Here is a 22062-nt window from a genome sequence, read left to right on the forward strand (position 1 = left end):
TGGCTTGGGCATCAGTTGTTTAAAGCTCCCTAGGTGATGGAAGATTGAGAGCCACACCTTAGAGCACCCAGCTTCCTCTTAGAGAGCACCATCTCAGGGCATCTCAGCGGAGCCACTGCCCGGCGTGCACACTAGCTCAGCTTCAAGGCCAGACTGGCAGGGGAGTTGCTGACCGGGGCTCGATACCGGGTGAACATGCCAGTATTCTTGTTTTACTCAGGATACAGTGCTTGGAAGCTTCTAGGTTAGTGTTTGAGTGTTCTGTTTAAAACCAGCCACCCGATACCACGGCATACTGCTCAGCTGTAAAATGGCACAACTTAAATGAATTTGGGAGTATTGAGTGAACAAAGCCAGTTTTAAAAGGTGACATACTGCATGATTTCTTTTCTATAACATTCTTGAAATGACATTATAAGAGAGAAAAACAGATTGTTATTTTTAGGAGTTTAAGAAGGGGTGGGGGTGGAAAGGAAGTGGGCACAACTGTAATACAGCAACATGAGGGGTCCTTGTGGTGACGGAAATGTTCTGAACTTTGGCTGTATCAGCATCAGTATCCTGGTTGTGATATTGCAGGAGTTTTTCACCATTGGGGGAAACCAGGTAAAGGGTTCAAGGGATCTCTGTATTATTTCTTAAAACTGCATGTGTGTCTGTAATTATCTTGAAACAAAAGTGCAATTAAATAGAAAAAAAGAAAACTAGGTTTTGAGGAGATCTTTGTAAAATGCAGCGAGAAGTGAGAGATAAGAATGAGCAGAAATGCATTTCCCAGGGCAGGAGCAGCATAGGAGTTGAGTCCAGTTGGGAACTCCAAGTTTGGCTTTTTGGAATAGCAGGAACTGGCTACTCTCCTGGGGTCTATTCATGTGCAGGGACAAGCTTGGGGGAGGAAGCCCATCCTCAAAATAGGGGAAAAAGAAAGAGGGGGACAGGTCTCTGGAGGGATGACAGGACATCTGAGCCCCCGTCAGCTGGAAGAGCTGGTGTGGATGAGGTGCTCAAACTGGGCTGCCGCATGGCTCAGGGGTCCCAGGGAGGCCTGAGTAGGAGGGTCAGGCATGGTCCTGAAGCGAGGAGGTCTGGGCAGCATGTGAACTGTGCAGCACTGTCCTCAAGGTTGGTGATACCTGGCGATCCTGGGTTATCTCTGAACTGCTCATGGGCCTACCACGGGGCAGAGCAAGCGTCAGGATGTTTTGTGCCAATTCTGTAGCTCGCAAGCAAGGAGGAGGAGGAGAAGGGTTTGAGTAACTAAGGTGGAGTGTTTGAAAAGTGAATACATTTGGGAAAGTCCCTAGGGAGCCTCTGGCTGATAAATGCTGATAGTCAACCAGTAAATTCATTTCTTGAGTTCCTCCTTTGGGCCAAGCAAGGGAAGAGGCACTGGGAATAGAGGGGAGGAAGACAGTCTCTGCCCTAGGGGAGCTGAATCATAACAGAAGTTAATACTTCTAATGAAGCAGCTACTGTTCCAAGTACTTTACACACATGTATAAATGGAGTCCTCAGAACCACCTGTGAAGAAGGTGCCCCAGTGCCTTCACAGATAACAGTCACAGCTCTCCCCTCCCCCTCCATTAAAGCACTCAACTTGCACTCAGTTGTAAGGTAAAGCTGGGATTTGAACCCAGGAAGTCTGTCTCCGTAGTCCATGGACTCATCCACTGTCTTTAGCACTGAGCGGGCAGATTTGGCCAAAAGGCAGCAGCTGTGTGGCAGGGGGCAGATCAGAGTCCTGGCCAGGGACCGGTCTTCCAAGACCAATACCAACTTGTGCAACTCTGAACAACTCCGGGACCTCTTTATGTCTCACACGCCTTCTCTAAGACACGCATGGCCCTAAACACAAGGCTGCTGGAGGGCCTTCGAGGAAATGTGCTTTGGAGGCACCAGGCCATTGCTGGCCTCCCATGAAATGGGAGCTTAGCGGCCACCCCAGACTGGCTGCAGGTGACAGTGAGTAGAATGCTGCTCCTGGCCCCGGCCCTGTAGTTCCGCACTGCAGCTGGGCTGCTACAGGAGGGCCGGATTCCAGAGACTGAGTGGGCTTGAAAGTCTGAGGCAGCATCACGAAATGCAGAAGGAAGAAGAGGATGGCACCTTGTGGGCACCATTCCTTCAGAATCAAGTTCAAGCTCTTCCACGTGGTGTTCCACCTGGAGATAACCTGGCCCACACTAGCTTTCCAGTTGGTCTCCACACCTACCTCGCTGCAGCCTCCACCCTGGCCAAATGTACCCACGACTAGCAAAGGACGCAAAGACAGAACGTGGCAGAACTGAGATTTGAATCCATGTCTGGTTGGCTGCAAAGTAGGGGCTGTGTGGTGAGGTGGAGGGAGCATGGATTAAGGGGTCAGATGCACCTGAGTTCTTCCTATTCCAGCTCTGCCTTTGTGACCCCAAGTGAGTGCCTCACATTTCTGTGCCTTGTCTATAAAATACGGTTAGTAATATCCCTGTATTAACACCTTATCACAAACTTCGTAGCTTAAAAGCACATATTTATTATCTTGCAGTTCTGAATGTCAAGTCTAAGATCAGTTTTACTGGCCTAAAATCAACAGGCCTGTGCTCCTTCTGGAGTCTTGGGGAGACCTTCTTCCTTGCCTTTTCCCGCTCTCGTGGCTGCCTGTTTTCCATGGCTTGTGGGCCCCTTCATCTGCCTTCAAAGCCAGCAGTGACTGGTTGAGCTTTTCTTAATGCATTACTCAGGCCTCTTCTATAGTTAAATCTCCCTCTTATAAAAGACCCTGCTGATTTTACTGGGCCCACTTGGATAATCCAGGATAATCTTCTTATCTCAAAATCCTTAATCACACTGTAAAGTTCCTTTTACTATGTGGAATAACATGTCCGCAGATGTGGGGATTCATATGTGGAGATCTTGGGTGGGAGGCACATTATTCAGCCTCCCACAGCAGGTGCTACATGAAACGGGTCGCATCAAGTTAAATTCTCAGCGTGGTGTTTAACCAGTAGAAGACTGGTGATGTTTAATGTCAGCTGGGCACGAGAAGCACTTAGCTTTTACAAAATAGTGCCGGGGTTCACTCCGAAAATTTGGGGTTGGGGAAAGTGTCTATGCATTGGAATTTTTATAAGCTCCCTAGTGACTCTGTTGGGCAGCCAGGGTAGGGCTGATTATAGTAAGCGCTGAATGCATGTCAGCAGTTATTCTTATTCCCACAGCTACTTAGCTCCGAGCCTCAGTGCCCAGGAGCTGTTCAATAGACGTTTGTTGAATTAGACTGAAGTGAATCATTCCTGGGGCCCCAAGCTATCCCTGGGATAGCATGGGAGGGGTGAGAGGGCTTCTCACTGCTGCATCACAGGGCCTGAAGAATGAGGTTCTGTGGGCAGACAGATGCCTCGGCCTCTGAATCAACCTCACACCCAGAAGTAGCTGCCTGGGGGGCTGGAGTCTCTCCTCCTCTCCGAAGTCCAGTCAAGGGGCCCAACCAGGCAGAATCCAGTCATCAACGGGCCATTGTTAATGGAACAGAGGGGGCTCTGTGCCCATTTAACACTTCTCTCCCTCACGAAGCTGCTCCCAGCTGAGGGCTGGCTTCTGGAGGACTGCGGAGCTGGGGAGGGGCCCCAAGGCTACGAAGGGAACGAGGGAGGATTCCGGGTGGGGGCTGAGCCCTCTGGTTGGAGGAGCAAAGGCAGCTTGGGACACAGGCCAGTCTCGTAAGTCAGCAGGGTGGAAAGTCTGGGCACTGAAGCGGCCACTCAGGCCAGGAAGAGTTTCCCATTAAAGCTGGGGATCCAGGGACAATGAAACCCACCAGACCCCAATGGGAGCCAGGGGACAGCTTTCTCTGTGGGGTGGTCACACTTGACCTACCTCCTTCCCTTTCCAAAAACAGAAAAGTGAAATCCACACGGTAAATGGTGCCTTTCATTGCCTATAGAACAGTGTTTTCAAAAGGGCTGGGAGGGTTTTATGTTCTGTGGGCTTGGGATTAATAGGCAGGCAATTCAACCAGGGCTGGGTATAAACGTCCTTTTGCTTAGCAGACCTTTTCTGTATTCAGGAGGGTGGATTTCAGGAGGATGGTGTTTAAGATCCCAAAGATAGTGCCTGATCAGTCTCCTCAAAAATGCCAGAGACCTACAGTTCTTGGGCTAAGGCACCAGCAATTCTCATCTGCTGAATATAGCAAATTCTCTGATCGTTTCTGCCAAGAGAGTACATTGCTTTAAAACATATTCTAGGAGGGTGGGATCTCAAAGATGGGGGCCTGGATCAGCAGCAGCACCTGGGAACTTGATAGAAATGCACATTCTTGCCGCGCCACCCCCATTCCCAGCCCAAACCATCTCAATCAGAATCTCTCGGGGGTGGGCAGAGGACTGTGTTTATCAAGCTCTGCAGGTGATTCTGATGCACGCTCAAATTTGAAAATCACAGTTACAGAGCCATACGAAACTTCAGGTTGTGGAGTCAGTTTGGTAGGTTGGACAAGCTTTTTTTTTTTAAAGAACAGAACCATGAAGGCAGAAAATACCAGAGTGTATTACGGATCTCTAATAAGGATAAGCATGGGTCTTATAAGACTTTTGTTTCAGTGACGTGGATGTGTCTCTGTCTGAGGTTTTGGTCCCAAAAGATCGAAAGCTATTGTTCTAGAGCCAGAATGTACTACAGATAGTCCCGGACTTAAGACGGTTGACTTTTAAGATGGTGTGAAAGTGATACACATTTGGTAGAAACCATAATTGAATTGGGGCTAGGCTGTACAATCAGCTGGGGCTTCCAGTCAGCCACATGGTCAGGAGGGTAAACAACCGATACACTTAACAACCATTTACACCCACACAACCATTCTGTTTTAAACTTTGGGTAGAGCTCAATAAACTACAAGAGAAGTTCAACGCTTTCTTATAAAACAAGCTTTGTGCTAGATGACGCTGCCCAATTGTAGCATTCGAGCCACACTAATGTCAGGGTTCTGGACACGTTTAAGGCAGGCTAAGGTAAGCTATGATGTGTGGGAGATTAGGTGTATTACGTACATTTTCAATTTATGATGGATTTATTGGGATGCAACCTCATCATAAATCAAGGAGGATCTGTAATTCAGCCAACTCATTTTTTTGTCTAATTTGTCTGAATTGGGAGGTTTTAAAGGTTCCAGCATGAGAGTTCCCTTGCCCCGCACCAGACCCTCAAGTAGATTACTGAACAGATGAGGGGGCCTGCTTTGGGGGCAGACAGCCTCTTTACAACACCGGCCTATAGCTGAGTTAAACTGTGTGTTTCCCCCATGTTTATAAAACCTTCTGTCCCTCCACTGCTCCCCTTTCTTTATTATATATATATATATATATATATATATATATATGCCTGAGACATATGTGGACCATAGGTAGTCAGTTACATCTGGGTAGTAGATTGAGGGGTGATTTGTTGCTTTCTTCTCAGTGTTTGTCCATTTTACTTGAATTCTGCATGCTGAACATCTTTCATTATTACAAAAATAAAACATATAAAGCCGAGGGTCCATCTCTGTGTGGAAATACAGAAAAGGAAAGCCACTGCCCAAGGCAGAGATAGTGCTGCCCGAAGGGCCACCCCTCCCCCATGCATGCTCTAGGGCTGAGCCCAGACCTCACAGGTGCCCAGAGCCCATTCCCTTAGAAGAAGAGCACTGCCCCCTCCCACGCTTCAAACTTGTCACCCTCTTAGAAAGCCCTTTGGCAGCTCCAGGTTCTCCAGGCAGCCCTTTGGACCCTGGTTGCCGCCCTTTCTTTCCTTAGCAGCTGAGAAAGGGAGGTTCCAAGAAGCTAAGTGGTCACCCACTTAGCTAAGCCCAAGGTCACCCAGCAGGAGGTACAAGGCTGTGAAGGGATGTGAAGGGCAAGTCTGCTGAAGGCCATTCTCAGGGACTGGGCTCAACTAGCGGCACTCATCTCTGCCTTGTGCCATTCTTGGCACTTTCAGATTCATTTTACTGTTTGCTGAACAGCACGGACTGAAGAAGAAAGGAGGGGAGGAGCAGGGAGGAAGGGAAGGGAGTAGAGGCGGGGAGAGGAAAGCGGGTGGGGAGAGGAGCACGCAGGTCTCTGGTTATACTCAGAATAGGAGTGAAGGATGCGCCCTATCTGTGTGCCCCTAGCGGACTCGGAACACTCAGTCTGGCCAAGAGGCGGCATGGTCTGGTCAGATCCCCATCGCCAGGCCCTGACCCCACAGGCCCCGGCTGCGGGCCCCCGCCCAGCCAGACCAGAGGGGAAAATGGACAAGGGGCAGCCTGGAGCCTGGAGGAGCCACTCGCTGTAGATGGGGACAACCTCGGGCTGGCTCCCTGGGGCTGCCGGGATGAGGGATGTGAGGGCCTCTGGCTATGCTGCGTGGGTGAATCCCAGGTGACCACTGAGGAGTGGGGGCTAGGACGTGGGCAGCCAGGGCAGCTCGTAAAGGACAGCTTATTTTACATTGGTGTGTAGCTGATTAAGTGTTGTGATAGTTTAAGGTGGACAGCAAAGGGACTCAGCCATACATATACACACATGTATCCACTCTCTCCCAAACTCCTCTCCCATCCGGGCGGCCACATAACACTGAGCAGAGATCCCTGTGCTATACGGTAGCTCCTTGCTGGTTAGCCATCTTATTTGCTTTACAGTGTTGTGTTGGTTTCTGCCATACAATGACATGAATCAGCCATAAATATACGTATATCCCCTCCCGCCCTGCCACCCCTATAGGTCATCGCAGAGCACCAGGCTGAGCTCCCTGTGGGTTGCCATTTTAAATATAGCAGTGTGTACATGTCGATCCCAAACTCCCTAACTATCTCTTCCCCCCAAGGCAAACCATAAGTTCTAAAACTGGACAATTTAAAAGCAGCTTATACACAAGAAACTGATAATGCTGGTTGCTTTCGAGGAAAGACCTGGGTGTCTGAGTCAGTCCTGGGAAAGAGGTTTCACCACCATGCATCCTTTTGTACCTTTCCAATTTTATACCGTGGGCCTAGATTAGTTACTTTGATAAAATTAATAAAACTAAAAATAAAATAAAAGCAGGTGCCAGTTTACTACCTGTAGAAGGAAAGGCAAAGTTCCTTTGAGGTGAGACTCTCATTTTGGAAGAGTCATCTGAACAGGCTTTTGAATTTAAGCAGAGGCAAAGCCAGAATCCCATCCCAGAAGGAAAACTTGGGGGCGGTGAGAAGCAAAACTACCCCTACAGCCGAACTTAACAGTCTGCTTTCTCTGTGAGAAAAGTGACAGCTCTCCAGAAATTATTTCTTTAGTGACTGGGCCTGAGACTGACAAGATGGGAGGAGCTGGCTTGGGTCCCCTCCCTCCTGTGCGGAGAGGAAGTGCCAGGAGGAGCCGCCCTGCAGACAGTGGAGTCCTGGGGGATTCCCAGACATGCCTGGGGGAGGGGGGACAAGTGGACTTGTGCTCACCACGTGGGCCTCGGGCATTAAAGGGGACAAGGGACCCCTCAAGGCTGCAGACCCCATAGACCTCTGGGAATGTGGCACCTGTCTGCTGAGAGTAAGGCGGGGGTAACATGTTGGGTAATCACTGAGGCAGGGCCTCTGGTGGAGGCCTCTTGTTTCCTGGCCCTTCCCCAAGCAGGCAGTGTCAGGGCCAGGGTGGGGCTGGCACTCAAGCAGAGAAGGAACCTGCTCCCCTCCAAAGCCTGGGGAGAAGCTCTATGGCTTCAAAAGTGCTCCCAGAGAAATAGTGACTCATGGCCCAAGGGAATCAAAGCTTTTCTCACCCCAGAGGTTATTCATCCTGCAACACAGGGATCTGGTGATGACAGATGAATCAGAAATACTAGTCTGAGAGCAGCCAGCCTGTGTGGCTCAGTGTCAGAGGGCAGGCTAACCCCTCCCTCTTCCCGTTGGTCTCTTAGCAAAAGGGAGACTTAGGAGTCTCAGTCCCTCCGTTTTCCTGCCAAAGGAGTTCCAGCGCACCAGAAAACTTCTCTAAGCTTCAGCGTCCTAACCTGTGAATTGGGAAGAACTGTGCCCCTCTAGCTAGGTTGTGGTGTGGGTGAGAGGGTGCCACTCAGCACAGGGCTGGCCACCAGCCCCTCCTGCTGGCTGGGAGGGCGTGGGGAGTGGCAGCAGCAGCTGCAGCAGCCTGGCATCCTGTGCCGTGGACTGGGTTGAGGAAGCTGGCACTCGCCCCTTGCTTGACTCATACTCCTTTTCCAGGTCAGGCCCACCAAAACCAGGACAGACACACCGCCCACCCCACCCCCCACCCCGCTCCGAGCCCCGGTGCTCCTTCCAGTGGGAAGAGTCTCACCCCAAATGGCCACGTCAGCAGGGTTTGCTCAGCCAAGGAACCTGGGAGCTCTCTGTTACTTCTTATATATATTCACAACCTCCAACAAGCTCTGGGGAGTGACCCACACTCTTGAGATGAAAATTCTCCTGGAATTTCCTGTCTGCACTGCATCATTCGGCAGACATAGGTTCGGTACACCCCACCTTCTATGATTGTCCAGTGGCTTTACTTGAGCCCGGAGTGGCTAAGTACACCTGGAATAGGAGAGCCAAGGGTTTGAATTCTGGCTATGTGACCTTGGACAAGTCACCTAGCCTTCTGGGCCTCAGGGATGGCATCTATAAAATGGGGCTACTTCATGCAATCAGATTGACGCAAATAAATCACTTAACCTGAGGACGCCTAGTACATAAAGAGCTCGCAGATTCTCAGCTGTACCTTCCAAGAAGGCGGAGGCTGCTGGCACCTGGCATAGTGCTGGGCACACTTTTACTTTTAAGAAGTGATTCCAGTGGAATAGCAGCACCATTCTTAAGGGAAAAGCAGCTCTAAAACTTCAACCCAGCAGTTTCTTCTCACCCAAGATTCCAGTTGCAGGCTTGGCATGGAGGTCCTTTTGGAAGCTCTTTATGCCCATCATCACTTCCAGAAGCTCCTGCCGCATCCAGGTGGGGCTGGAGTGGGAGGGGGGCAGTGGGAAGATGGGAGACAGAGGTTGGGGAGAGCTCAGGGCAGGAAGCCGGGGAGCTGACCTGGTCCTGCTACCTGGGTGTGCAGGTGCCCTTGCAAGGCTCTGGGCACGAGAAATGGCAGGTGGGCAGCACACAGCAAAACTCAGTGATGCCATGTTTTCCCAGAGTGACTCAACAGCTTGTCCCTGGGCTCTGAACAGTGAGCGGTGTGCTGTGGCTCCGGGGCATCCTCATCTCCTTGCCTGAACCTTTCCTTCCCTGTTACCACCCTCTCCAGCCTAGGGACCCATGGCTCTTCTACCCATGCTCTGCTTCTGGCCGTGAGCCCCGGCCCAGGGGAGGTCCCCAGGCTGCCTCCGTCATGTCTCTCTAATCTCCGTGTTGAAGAAAGACCTAAGCGCCAGACAGACCTGCGTTTCACTACTGCCTCTGCTTCTACCTGGCCGAGTGACCTTGGGCAGGCTACCCTACCTCTCTGAGCCTCAGTTGCCTCATCTATAAAATGGAGGCAGTGCTAATAATTTTGTTTTATTAGTTGTAGGTTGCTTAGTGAGAAGGTTTGTAAAGTGATTGGCATACAGCGGGTGTTTAGCAAACAGAAAGCTTGACCTCCAAAGGCCTCTATGATCTGACCTCAATTTACTTTGCTAGTTGCCTTAAAAAATAAAAGGATGATAGGTCACTCTTCATTTTATTCTCCTATCACCGCCATGTTCAGTTCAGTTCAGTTGCTCAGTCGTGTCCGACTCTTTGTGACCCCATGAATCGCAGCACGCCAGGCCTCCCTGTCCATCACCAACTCCTGGAGCTCACCGCCATGTAGTGGATACTATTAGTATCTCCATTTTACAGGTGATAAAAGTGAGGCATAGAGAGGCTAAGCAGCTTGGCCATGGTCACACAGCAGTGACTGCGGACGGAGGCTCCTCATGCAGACAGCCTGGCTCCAGAGCTTGCACGTGTAACCACCTCCTCCCTGTCTCTTCTCTCTCTCTCTTCTTCGTCCATCCCACACACTGCAGTTCAGTGCAGCTAGACTCCTCACCCACCTCTGCACTCGATCTGAACCTGCCCATACCTGTGCTTGCTGCCCGGGCTCGCCTCTTTGCGCTGGAAGCCCACCTGCTCTGTGAAACCATCCCCAGATCCTCCCTCATGTGCACCTGTGTGGGCTCATTACCGTTGGACTCCAAGGTGGTTATTCGTGCCCAGGTGTCCTGCCCTCTTCTAGCCTGGAGGCACCTTCTGCCCGGCGTGGTGTCAGGCATGAGCAGGCACCCAAGGCCAGAGCACCCTGGTCAGAGCACCACACGTGTGCTCCCTGGGTGGCGTGGAGGGGAGCCCAGCACTAAGGGCCCTCCTACTTCTGCGAGGACAGCTCAGAGGCTGCAGCTGGAACCACCCCCAGGAGGCATCTTGCCAGCTGGGCTTCTGTGACTCTGCTCGGGGAAAAGGGCTTACTCATGGGGGCTTCTGCGGCCGAGAGGGTTGGGTTTGAGACCCAGAAGAAGATGAATGGACGTCCGTCCAGTGAGGGGAAAGGACTGAGAACTGCGTGCTGTTAGGGCCCATACTGCACAGTCTGCTTAACTCCAAAGGGTCTCTTGGAGGGTTTCAGGCCCATCCTCGGGATCCCAGCCCAGAGCCCACAGGGTAGTGACCACAAGAGGCCATCCACCCAGGGTCCCACTCTCCCATTCCTTCCTGGTCCCATACAGGGCCTCTGGTCCACATCAGCTGCCCTCTCCCACTCACTATGACTCCACCACCTCTGCCTAGACTCAGATCCCTCCCTAACAGCAGCATCCTCTCCTGGGAGACTGGGCACTGTCCCATGCCTCCTTCCTCCTGGGGCCCAGTGTCACACCCATCATTTGTGCTCCCCAGTCAGGCATGGGTGCTCAGTGCTTGCCGGGGGCTGCACGGGACACTGGAGACACGTGAGAACAAGGCAGACTCTGTCCTGCTCACAGAGCTCACTGCCCGGTGGAGACCACAGAGCACGAAAGCAGCTGGCGCAACAGAGCAAGGCAGAGTGTGAGGATGGGGACGTGCAGGCAGCCACAGAGAGGGCCACTGACGGAGGCTTCTAGAAGGAGACATCTAAGCTGAGGCCTGAGGGTGAAGGCAGCTGGCCATGAGAAAAGAAGGAAGGAGAGAGTGTTGTGAGTAGGGTGTACCCTGGTCACAGTAACGAGAGGACTGTCCCGCTGAGCCGTTCCGCCCCTCCAGTCGAGGCTCCAGCAAGGTGGATACACCCAGGGTCAGGAGCACTGACTCTGGAGTGAGGCAGCAGGGCTCAGACCCAGCTCTGCGCTCACCAGCAGCGGGGTCCCAGCAACTTCCCCGTCTGTCTGGTTCTGTCTGCCGGTCTGTACAACGGTGATCACACGGTACCTGCTGCCAGAGCTTCCAGTGAAGACTCTGAATGTGGGCCCCGACAGCACTAATTAAGCACAGGGTGTGCAGCCAACTGTTAGCACCAGCTATCTCCTGTGTCCCCAGCCCCAAGGCCTCTGCGCCAGATGCATAAGGAGGTGGAAAAGTGAAAGGGCAGTGGCATCTGTCAAAGGCAGAAGAGGACGGGTCCTGACCTCTGTGGTCACAGAGGCTTTTATTTCTTTATCCTGTGAGGATAACCTCCCCTTCCTGGTTCTAGGTTTGCAATAATCTTGGGCCTCTTCAGGCCTGTCTGTCCTAACCCTGCAGATTCAGGGCCCCAGCCTCTTCAGACGGCCCCGCCCACCCACCTCAGAAGTTGTGAAATGCTTTGCTGAAAATCATGCAGTCTCAGCCAGGGGGGTGGCCCAGTTTGTTTTCAAAATATTTCCTCTGATAGTGCTATTTTGGCTCAGACATGTTAGCACTTTGCAGAATCCTGCAGATGGCGAGGCAGCTGGAGCGGAGAGGAGGAGGGAAGCAGGGAAGGGAGTGGGAGAGGCCCCGGGCCAGGGCTCAGGTAGCTGTAGGGGCCCGCCTGGGCACGGGTGTCACGTGGCATGCTGGGACAGGCGCACACAGGATGGGATCGGGCCAGCCTGTAGCGGGGAGCTTTCAACTGTCTAAGCTGTGGAGCCTTCTTATGAACCAGAACTTTCCTAGGAAACCCAATATGTAGAACAGATAAATGGGGGAGAGGCCTGGAACCCCCCTCCATCAGGCCTCTGAGGGGTCCTTGTTGAACTCCGGGGCGCCATGAAACCCAGGGTGAAAACTGATGCTGCTAAAGGAATCATAACCTTCTCTGGGGGAGTCAGTGCCCACATTGTTCTAAAATAAAGATCTTCCTAAGGGAAAGTGGAATGATCTTCCTAATAAGTTCTAATTCAAGCCTAGTACAGAGAATGCCATGCATCCTGAGAACCAGGACTCAGAAAGTGCAAAGTGACTGATCCTATTTGCTGACAAGTTTGTGAGCACCTCTCTGGGAGGTCTTGCGTACTTGGGCCTGAGTGTGTGGGGCAAAGAGTATGTGGTGAGCAATAGTTAGGGCACATTTCTAAACTCCTCACAAATACAAATTCATTTATAGCCTTATTACTTATAACCTATTACCATCCCCCCTTTTCTAGGAAACTAAGGCCCAGAGAGGTTAAGTAACTTGTCCACGGTCACACAGCTACTAAGTCGTACAGAGGGCACTATCTCATAATTTGTCTTTTGGGATGAGTGTATTGCTGTGCTTATCTTTCTCTCTCTCTGTGTATGTGTGAGTGTACTCTGGCCCATAGTGATTTGTGTTAATCTGTGAGTATGTGGGCTTGCAGTCTCTTTTCCAAGACTGCAAGCCACAGGGCTTACCCCTTAACTTGCCTCTCAGAAGCCTGGCAACCACAGGACAAAGGGCTCCGGCATGGGGGCAGGACCAGTCTAGGGCTGGTGCCCATTCCCCGGATCCCAGGGGGTTCAGTTTGCTGACCTGGTAGGCACAGCCACAACAGTGGGAAGCCCCCCCTCCCCCGGCCACTCCCTGTGACTGAAGCGGAGTCCTGAACTGGCAGTCCCACTGGGGAGCTACCCCCATCCTGGCAACCTGGTTCGTCCCTTCTTACCGGACGCTGGGTTTGGAGTGGGTCAGCTGAATCAAAGGAAGGTATTAACGTATCACGAGTTTACTTCCTACCCCCCCAGACAGAGAACTTATAAGAGTGCTTGAGCCTCTTGAAAACACTGTTGTGAACTCACACCACCAGCACCCTAAACAGGGCCTAAGCTGATAGAACTCTGCTCAAAAGCAAAGACCCCTGACCCCTGACCTGCTGGTTAGTCCAGGAAGCCCCACAATGTAAACGGGGTTTTGAGGGTTTCTTCACATGTGAGCCCACCTTGGAGAAAATCAGCTTTGCTCCATTCACTCTAAACTGATGATTAAGATGCAAATCTTTCTTAGATGCCACAAAATTGGAAAAAGCCCCACCATTCTTCATCATCAAAGTCAAACTCACCACGAGAGACCACCCTGCCTTGCTGAGCAGGGCGGAAGCGGGGAGACTTGCTCAGACGGAGCAGGGCTGTGCCGGAGCCTCGGGCGGTCTCCTCTCCCACAAGCTCCTGTTTCCCCAGCCACCAGTGTGCCAGCATCCCGCAGCACAAGGCCAGGCCGGAGGTGGGGGTGTTCCCTGACTTTTGAGGCTCCCAAAGGCAAGGAGGAGGGGCTGGACGGGCAGAGGCAGGAAGGAGGGACCTGGTGAGGCCCCCAGTGAGCCAGGTGAAAGCACGGAGGCCAAGACAGAGCTTCCCAGGCCAGCTGTTTACTTGCGGCATTCAGGAGAGGCTGAGCTAGGGACTAACTGGCTTATTTATTTTCCACACTTTTCCCTTCAAGTCCTTTTCAGAGAGCCTTCTGGAATTCCACTGATAAATTTCCCAGAGCGCAAACAACCATGGTCCCTCAGCACATAGCCATCTTTGTGGGGCAGGAGGGTAAGGGGAGGCATGGAGGTGGGGAGAGGCATAGAGAAGGAGAGATGGGCTGTAGAGACCTGAAGTTACTGGTGCTCAGGGGCTCCCATGGCCTGCATGCCCCTCCTTCCAAGCTTGCAGAAGCAGGGATGTGCTGGGGTGTGCGGGAGCAACTGCCAGATTTAGGTCGATGAAGACAAAGGCGGAGACCTTCAAGCACAGAACAGGCTGTCCAGCCTACCAGGGGCACAAGCCGTGGAATCTGCAAGCTCAGAGCAGGACAGGCAGCGTAGCTACCACCTGTTTAAGCATCAGACAAGAAAAGGGGACAAGTATTTCTGTTTAAAGAATGAAAAGGAGAGCTGTTTTCCTTTCTTCCTGCATGACTTCGTGAAGGGCAGAGGCCCGTCTGAGCATTTCCACATGACTGATACTTGGCTCCCTGCTTTATCACTTTCCAGCAGAGGCACTCACAGCTGCTCCCTGGTCTTCACCCATCCTCTGAGAAAGTCCCTAAGTACCGCCGTGTGTCACACACTGGAATGGAGCCAGGGGACAAAGATGAATAACCCCACCCTTTGGATGGGGCAGCTTCTCCCCATGCCCAGTCTCCCAGCTTCCATCCTGACAGTGAGTCCACGCCACAGTGAAGCAGGGAGAGGGCTCCAGTATCTATGCAGCTCAGCACTATAAAGGCTCTGGCACTCACCCAGGTGGGCTTACTGTGGAAGGTGGGCAAGGCTGGCTGGGCTGTGCTTATCCTCTGCCCCTTGTTTAAGGTTGCCAGCTTTCCCCATACCATGAACATCTGTATCAGAGGCACTGGGGGTAGAGATGGGGGTAGGCAGTGCTGTGGCGACTCTGCTCCAGCAGGGGTACCCCCTCTCAGCCCTGGGGCTAGGGAGATAGAGTACCAACCAGGCAGAGAACACAGCTGTTGCTAAGTGCCTGGAAGGGAGTCCTGAAGGCAGCATAATTCACATTTGCTGTTGTTCAGTTGCTAAGTCATGTCCGACTCTTTGTGACCCCATGAACTGCAGCATGCCAGGCTTCCCTGTCCTTCACTGTCTCCTGGAGTTTGTTCAGATTCATGTTCATTGAGTTAGTGATGCTATCTAACCACCTCATCCCCTGCAGCCCTCTTCTCCTTTTGCCTTCAATCTGTCCCAGCATTAGGGTCTTTTCAGTGAGTTTTTTCTTCGCATCAGTTGGCCAAAGTATTGGAGCTTCAGCATCAGTCCTTCCAATGAATATTTAGGACCGATTTCCTTTAAGATGGATTGGTTTGATCTCCTTGCTGTCCAAGGGACTCTCAACTTACACTTCCTTCTTAGCTTTGTGACCTTGGGCAGCCACCGCACCCCTCTGAGCCTCATTTCCTCATCTGCAAAGTGGAACGGTAACTGCTGTCCCTCTGTGGGGGTTGTGTGAGAAAGCGTAAGCTGGGGACCAGACAGCCATGTGGTTATCACAGCCCTGGCTATCTCAGCTCTGCCTGTCCATCTCTCCTGAGGACCAGACAGTGCCACGGAGTGTAGCTCTCGTGGGGGTGTGTGGGGTTGGGGGAAAGGACCTGCCCATGGATATTCAGGGAGGGCTGATTTTCCTGTGTAATAGGAAAAGACCAGAAGGGGAAAAGAACATAGTAATCCATTTGATGATGTTTACCTGGCAGTTTCTGCCAAACTTGTGACTTGTATGGTCACAGTGGTAGCTTTGTCCCCATTTCTCAGATAAGCAATGAATCATCTCTCACTGGAATTACCCTCATATCTGCCCCACAATCACTCCCAGGCCCCCTCTGTTTCCCGACTCCAGATGCATATGGAAGGCTGTAGCAGCCTGATGGCACCTATCCTTTGATTTCCATGATCCACGGTATAAGCCAGGTTGGGCAGAGTGAGTATAAAAAGAGGACTGCAGTCAGGGGCCCCAGGACCCAGTAAGTGCTTCAGTGTTGCTTCCTTGTTGCTATGGAGAACCAGTTAGGGACCTTAGAGGCAGCTGGGCGTGGTGGAAGCAGCATGGGTTCCTGAGTCAGACTGTCCAGTTTCAAATCCTGGCTTTGTTCCCTCACCAGCTGTGTGACCCCCAAAACGTTACTTAACTTTTCTGAACCTCAGTTTCCTAATCTGTAAAATGGTGATAAGATGCTATTTATCGGGAGGTAATGTAGAGCTCGTGACTCACAGAAGACATAATTAAGGTGGAAAGGTGATATGGGAAGGGACTGGCTGCAGCACTCCCCCTGAGACTGGGGGTGGCCAAGCCCAGATTGCACTCTCGTCTGGGACCACATTCCTGGGTGCTGCCCACAAACTTTGCTAATTTCAGCATTAAGACCATTTAGATACTTGAAATGCACACCAAACCTAGTGACAAGGGGTGAGGGTGGGGGTGGGGAACGACACATTTCTTTCTGATTACACGGCCAAGTCGCCACCGCATCGTTGCATGTTCCCAATTCCATGCCAGTAGGGAATCAGTCCCAAGATTGCTTGCAATCCCAGTTCCGGGAACATGAGATGTTTCCACTCCTCTGGGAAGCTCATGCCAGCTGGTGCAGAGGAACCCACCCAGTACTCGGTACAGGGACTGTGACCACGCTTCCACCTGCTGCCACCAAAGAACCAGGCCACTGATGCAGGACACAGCTCCTGGATCCTTCATGAGAATTCATCTCCTTCCAGGGCAGTAGGAGCCAGGAAGAAGATCCCACGACACTCCCAGCTTAGCCAGATGCAGACATGGAGCCTTTCTTACTGCCCCTCTTAGGGAAGCAGAGGCCAGTGTTGAAACTCAGGCCCCCAGTGCCAGCCCACAGGGCACAATGGAATGTGCTACTTGGGCTAAACGGATCAAGCAGGGCTCCCTGGAACCACTCAGGGCCCCGTCCTCTGCCGAAAAACCACTTCCAACCCATCTGAGGCCACCTGGCTTGGCTCATAGAATGTCCCTAACACATATAAATTATGGGTGTCATTGTTCGACAACTATTTATTGAGTACCAGCGACCTGCTTGGCACTGTACTAGATCCAGGACAACCTTTGAAACGTCCTGGAGTCCCAGGACACCAGGGTATCCAAAATCAGATACAACTTCAGTTGCAGTGAAAATAAGACTTCAGGACCGCCATGCTTTCTCCACAAACTCAGTCTTAAACATCCCCTACCACGTTTTACGGGCTTCCCTGGTGGCTCAGACGGTAAATCGTCTACCTACAATGCGGTAGACCCGGGTTCAGTCCCTGGGTCGGGAAGATCTCCTGGAGAAGGCAATGGCACCCCACTCCAGTATTCTTGCCTGGAAAATCCCATGGACTAAGAAGCCTGGTAGGCTACAGTCCATGGGGTTGCAAAGAGTCGGACTTCCCTTTCCCTTTCACCACGTTTTACACACACACGGCCGGAATCTCCTCAGCCCATCCCCTGGAAGTCCCTGTGAGGAAGCACATCCGCTCGGGGGAAGGGTCTGTGCTTCCCTCTCAGGCCCTGTCACACCACCCAGCTGTCCAGGGCATCACTGCCTGCCAGTCTTCTCTGCTCACAGACCCTAACACTGGCGGATCTGAGTTTATGAATCACTCCCTCCTTTCTCCCGGCCTCGCCTCCGGAAGGACGGCGCACACCCAGACACATCAACCAGACACTGAGTTTCCACACCAAACTCAATCCTGACGAACCCGGAGAGCCGACTGCAATGTCTGATTTCTCCTCCCCACTCCTCAGTCAGCCTCGAGGTGCTGGCCACGACTTTTCAAAGCCAAGGCAGCCCCTCTCCTGGCCAGTCTCGCTTTGGGGACGCCTCACTGTGGGGCAGCAGACAAAGACAGTGGATTTACTTGAGGGCTGGAGGACACATGCTTGGTGTAAAAGATCCAAACACTCCCAGAATTGTACAGTCGGGCTGAAGCGGTCGGTGTGGCGTGCATGCGTTGCCTGTGGCTCGATGGGTGATGAGCTGTGCGTATCAGGCAGTTGTGAATCTGGCTGCATTGGGTCTGGAGGTGTGGGTGCCTGCGTGGAACTTGCCCCGAGCCGAGAACTCCCTCTCCCACCTTCGGTTTCTTCCCCTCTTCTTCCAAAGTTTGGCGCGCGCGCCCGATCAGGGATGGTCGGGGTGTGCACCATTGGGCCGCCTCCCCCTACCCCCGGCGGCAGCTCCGGGGATGCGGTCGCCCTACTTACCCCGCCACGGAGCCTCCTCCAGCGGGGGTGGATCCGACTCTCCGAGGCTAGGGTCCGGCGCCGGCAGCATCCGCCCGCAACTTTGCCCTCCTCCCGGCAGGACCAGGCAGAAGCAGCTCTGGGACTCCAGTGCCCTCGTGGCCCCGGCTCTGCGCGCCGCCCCCGGGGGGACAGCGGCGGGGCGGAAAGGAGGCGCGGCCCCTCCGGTTCGCACGCCGGGCGGAAAGCGGCGCCAGGCGGGCGCCGTCCTGCGCAGCGAGCAAGCGGTCCTGCCTGGCTCCCTCCCTGCTCGGCCGGAGTCCGCGAGCGGCCGGCAGCGGCGGCAGATTCCTGAACCGCGTCCAAGGCGCCCGGGGAGCCTCCTCCTCCTCCTCTTCTTCTTCCTCACCCCACCCAGCTCCCACCCCTGCGCCCCAGCAACTTGGGAAACGTTGGCGAAGTTGGCGCAGCTCTGGCTGCGCGATGGGCCTCTGGGTGGAAGCAAGGGAGGAGAGGGAGGAGCTGAGGGGGTGTGGGCGGCCCTCGCCCCAGCCCCCGGGGAGCTGCGCTCGGCAGGACCCTTCCGTGGGTCTTTGTTCCCAGTGCTGCCTCAGCCCGCCTCTCCCCTGGGACTCTCTTAAAGACGCTGGGATCCCTACTCGCTCTCAGAGGCTGGGAAGAGCTCGTCTCCCGGGTTGGGAGGGGAGGGGGAGGGGGCCTGGAGTTCCTCGTGGCTTCACCCTGCCAGAGCCCCTCAAGCCCTTCCGGCCGCCCATCCTATTGAATCAGAGTCTTTCTAAACCCACGTTCCCTTTTGAATTAATGATTAAAGTGTCTATCCCAAACTTTATTCCCTTTCTTTTCCCCTCGGAATTCAGCCCTGTGCTAACCGAACACTCATCAACCAGGGTCAGATGACTAAAATTGCTTCTGTTGAGAACATTGTTAATGTACTGCGGTTGCTGTTGTGAATAACATTGTTAACGTACTGGAATTGCTGTTATTGATGTCGTTAATGTATAAACTCAGGTGGTTTCTCCAGGGCAAGATAAGTTAACAAACCCCTGAGGCCTGGACCACCTGGCCAGAGGTGGTCGTGACCCTCAGAGACATCCTGACTCTCAAAACCTGAATGTCACAGAAAGTACAGGGAACTATATTCAATATCTTGTAATAACCTATAATGGAAAAGAATCTGAAAAAGAATATATATATATATACATACATATATATATGTATAAACACACACATACATATACACATACATGTATAACTGAATCACCTTTATACAGAAACTGATACAACATTGTAAATTGACTACACTTCAACTTAAAGAAGGTATTGTGGCTCGGCCTGTAAAGCGTCTACAGGCAACGTGGGAAGACCTGGGTTCAATCCCTGGGTCAGGAAGATCCCCTGGAGACAGAAATGGCAACCCACTCCAGTACTCTTGCCTGGAAAATCCCATGGACGGAGGAGCCTGGTAGGCTACAGTCCATGGGGTCGCAAAGAGTCGGACACAACTGAGCGACTTCACTTCTTCACTTCAACTTAAAGAAAGGTTAAAAAATGTCACAGAAAAGTCCCAAGATGATGATTAATCCCAGCCTCTTTGTTGTTCTGCTTTATAACCACCCCCGCCCCTGCCTCCGGGAAAGACCAAGTGGAATTGATCTGAGGCTTGTCCCCCACCCCCTTGCTGAGTGCCCTGCAGATAAACCCTTTCTTTCTCCACAACCTGGCCTAGGTATATTGGCCTTGCTGCTTGTTGAGTGAGCATACCTGAGTTTGATTCAGGAACAGTTTTGACCACCAGGAAGGGACCACCAACTGGAACTGTTTTGTAAAAGGGAAGGAAAATGGCTTGAATTTCTTTGTGTATAGGCTTTTATGCTGTTGTGTCAAAGTGAGCCTTTTGGAGCTGATTGGGCTTTGGGCCTTTTGGAATTGGTTTGTTGTTATCTTTTGTGTGTGTGTATGCGTGTTTGTGTTAGAGAAGGTGCACTATTTTAATTGTGGACATGGCAAACACAAATTCAGTACCTAAAAACAGCCCTTTAGGATGCATCCTGCAAAACTGGACCGGCTTTTAGTTCTGATTCCATGACTAACGCCAAAATTATTATTATTATTATTGGTAACAATGTGTGACCATGATATTCTTTAGACTCTGGAGAAAAATGCCCGAGGTTGGGCTCATTTGACAATCCAAAACTAATTCTGCCAGCTTGATAAGACATCTTTTCAGAATTCTGACCCTAAGGGAACAAGTTCTAGGAGAAACTTGCTTTTTCTCCCTGTGCCTTGAGATGTGAATATTCTACCAAGGCTCTCAGGAACTCCTGTCTTATCTAGACATCTCCAATTCCTGAAACTGACAGGAAAAATGGGGGGTAGGGGAATGCCTTTTTAAACTTAACTTACTCCAACTGTTAGTTATAAACTAAACTGTTAGTTATAAACTAGTGAGTTTTATATTGTAACCCCGATTCACAATTAAGTTAAAATGAAGCTCTGAGATCTCTAGTTGTGTCTGTCTGTATGTCTGTGTGTACCTTATACATACGATGTATCTCTATTTACAGACCTTATTAACAAGATTAATGAGCTCTATTTAATTGGCTTAAAAGGAATTAAGCGTTACATAAATTCTCAGAAATATAAAGGAAACCAAAGAAATTTCAGGTTTATGTGAGCTGGGAAATATTCAATATTAAATTAACTTTGGCATTTAGGTCAATTTTTGCTGGTTTAATCAGACATGTCCTTGGAGCCATCGACATAAATTTTTTATAGTATCTAGGCTTACTGGAAGTCAAATAAGATCTGCTGCAAAATTTGTCAGCAAGAAAAATAACTTGGTATGATGAAATTTTTTTAAAGTAAATTAAATGTAAATGAGATGAGTTTTTTTTAAGGAGAACTCTTTAGGAATAGTTATGTTTTATGGCTGTCTACTTAAAAACAGTTTCTTCAGATATTTGGTACCTTGAAACTTTAGAATTTTGTTAAGTTAAACAATATATTTATTGACTAATGTACAAGTTTGCCAGTCAACAGAGTGTTAATGTAAAAGACAATTCATAATTGCTTATTTCTTAGTTTTCACTAGAAATTAAGTTTTTTAAGAGTTGAGAATTCTAATATATGAAATTAAAACTAAAATTTAATAAGGAAAACATCTTTGTATGCAAGGAAAAGAAGGTATAAGAAATGAAAAGGCATTTTTTTAAGAGAAAGAAGGAAATTTAGTCCTAAAGCTGGTTATTTCTAAATGGGAAAGAAAATAAGGGACAGATTAATATGGGTATAGAAAGTTGTGGAAGCTTTGCAAGAGGGAAAAGTTCTTAAAAAGAAATTCTATGTGTAGTCAAGACTAAGATTAGAATTAGTTTAATTGAGTCAATGAATTTTAACATTAAAGGTAAGATGGTGCAAAACCTCAGTTAGGTTTTTCTATTAAGAGAACACTTCTTTTTTTTTTGACTGTTGAGCTGCTGTTGATAACAGATTGTTAAGTTTCTTTCCAAGCTTTTAAGTTATTAATTTTTTTATCTGCTTTTGAAATCTTTTATTGTCATTTGGTTAAATGATTATTATTTCAGTGACCTGTAATCGTTATTTAACCAAGTGTGGTACCTCCTGAGCGTGGTGCAGCGCCCCCTGGAGTCCAAGGCTAGCGTAGTAATGGGCTTGGAGTTGGAACACAAACAAAAAACCAAAAACCTCAATCTGCACTTGGCATCTGTCATTCTCAATGTGTGTAGATGAGAAACCCAAAGAGGACTGAGAATGACCCAGGCCTTCCCGGGAACGGGTCCTCACCGGTGCAAGAAGTCAGAGGTCCCTGTTCATTACCTGGGTCCAGACCATCCAAAGTCTCAACCAACTGGCAGCTGGAGGGGTCCTGGGCAGTGTTCCAGGCTATGAGATGAGACCTTGGTATCTCTTATAGCAGAAAAATCCGACTGGGCACTTCCCTTATGTTATTAACCTGCGTGCGTGCTCAGTCGTATCTGACTCTTTGTGAC

At 50.8% G+C, this 22062-nt stretch overlaps 1 protein-coding gene and 1 long non-coding RNA gene across 14 annotated transcripts in view; one reads left to right on the forward strand and one right to left on the reverse strand.

Annotated features, from left to right (window-relative positions):
• The window catches only part of CHST3 (carbohydrate sulfotransferase 3), a 38284-nt gene extending 19617 nt beyond the window's left edge, over positions 1–18667 (reverse strand). For 6 of the 13 annotated variants that reach the window (XM_070364819.1, XM_070364818.1, XM_070364816.1 and 3 more), the window contains exon 1: positions 18053–18667. The gene's annotated coding sequence lies outside the window, so the exon portion shown is untranslated. Of the gene's footprint in view, positions 1–8849; positions 8945–18052 lie in introns of all 13 variants that reach the window. The other 7 variants (XM_070364817.1, XM_070364813.1, XM_070364815.1 and 4 more) reach the window with 2 other exon arrangements.
• The window catches only part of LOC138986122 (uncharacterized), a 46328-nt gene that overhangs the window by 13652 nt on the left and 10614 nt on the right, over positions 1–22062 (forward strand). The window lies entirely within an intron of this gene.

This window comes from Bos mutus, chromosome 28 (genome assembly GCF_027580195.1).
Source record: "Bos mutus isolate GX-2022 chromosome 28, NWIPB_WYAK_1.1, whole genome shotgun sequence".
NCBI lineage: Eukaryota > Metazoa > Chordata > Mammalia > Artiodactyla > Bovidae > Bos > Bos mutus.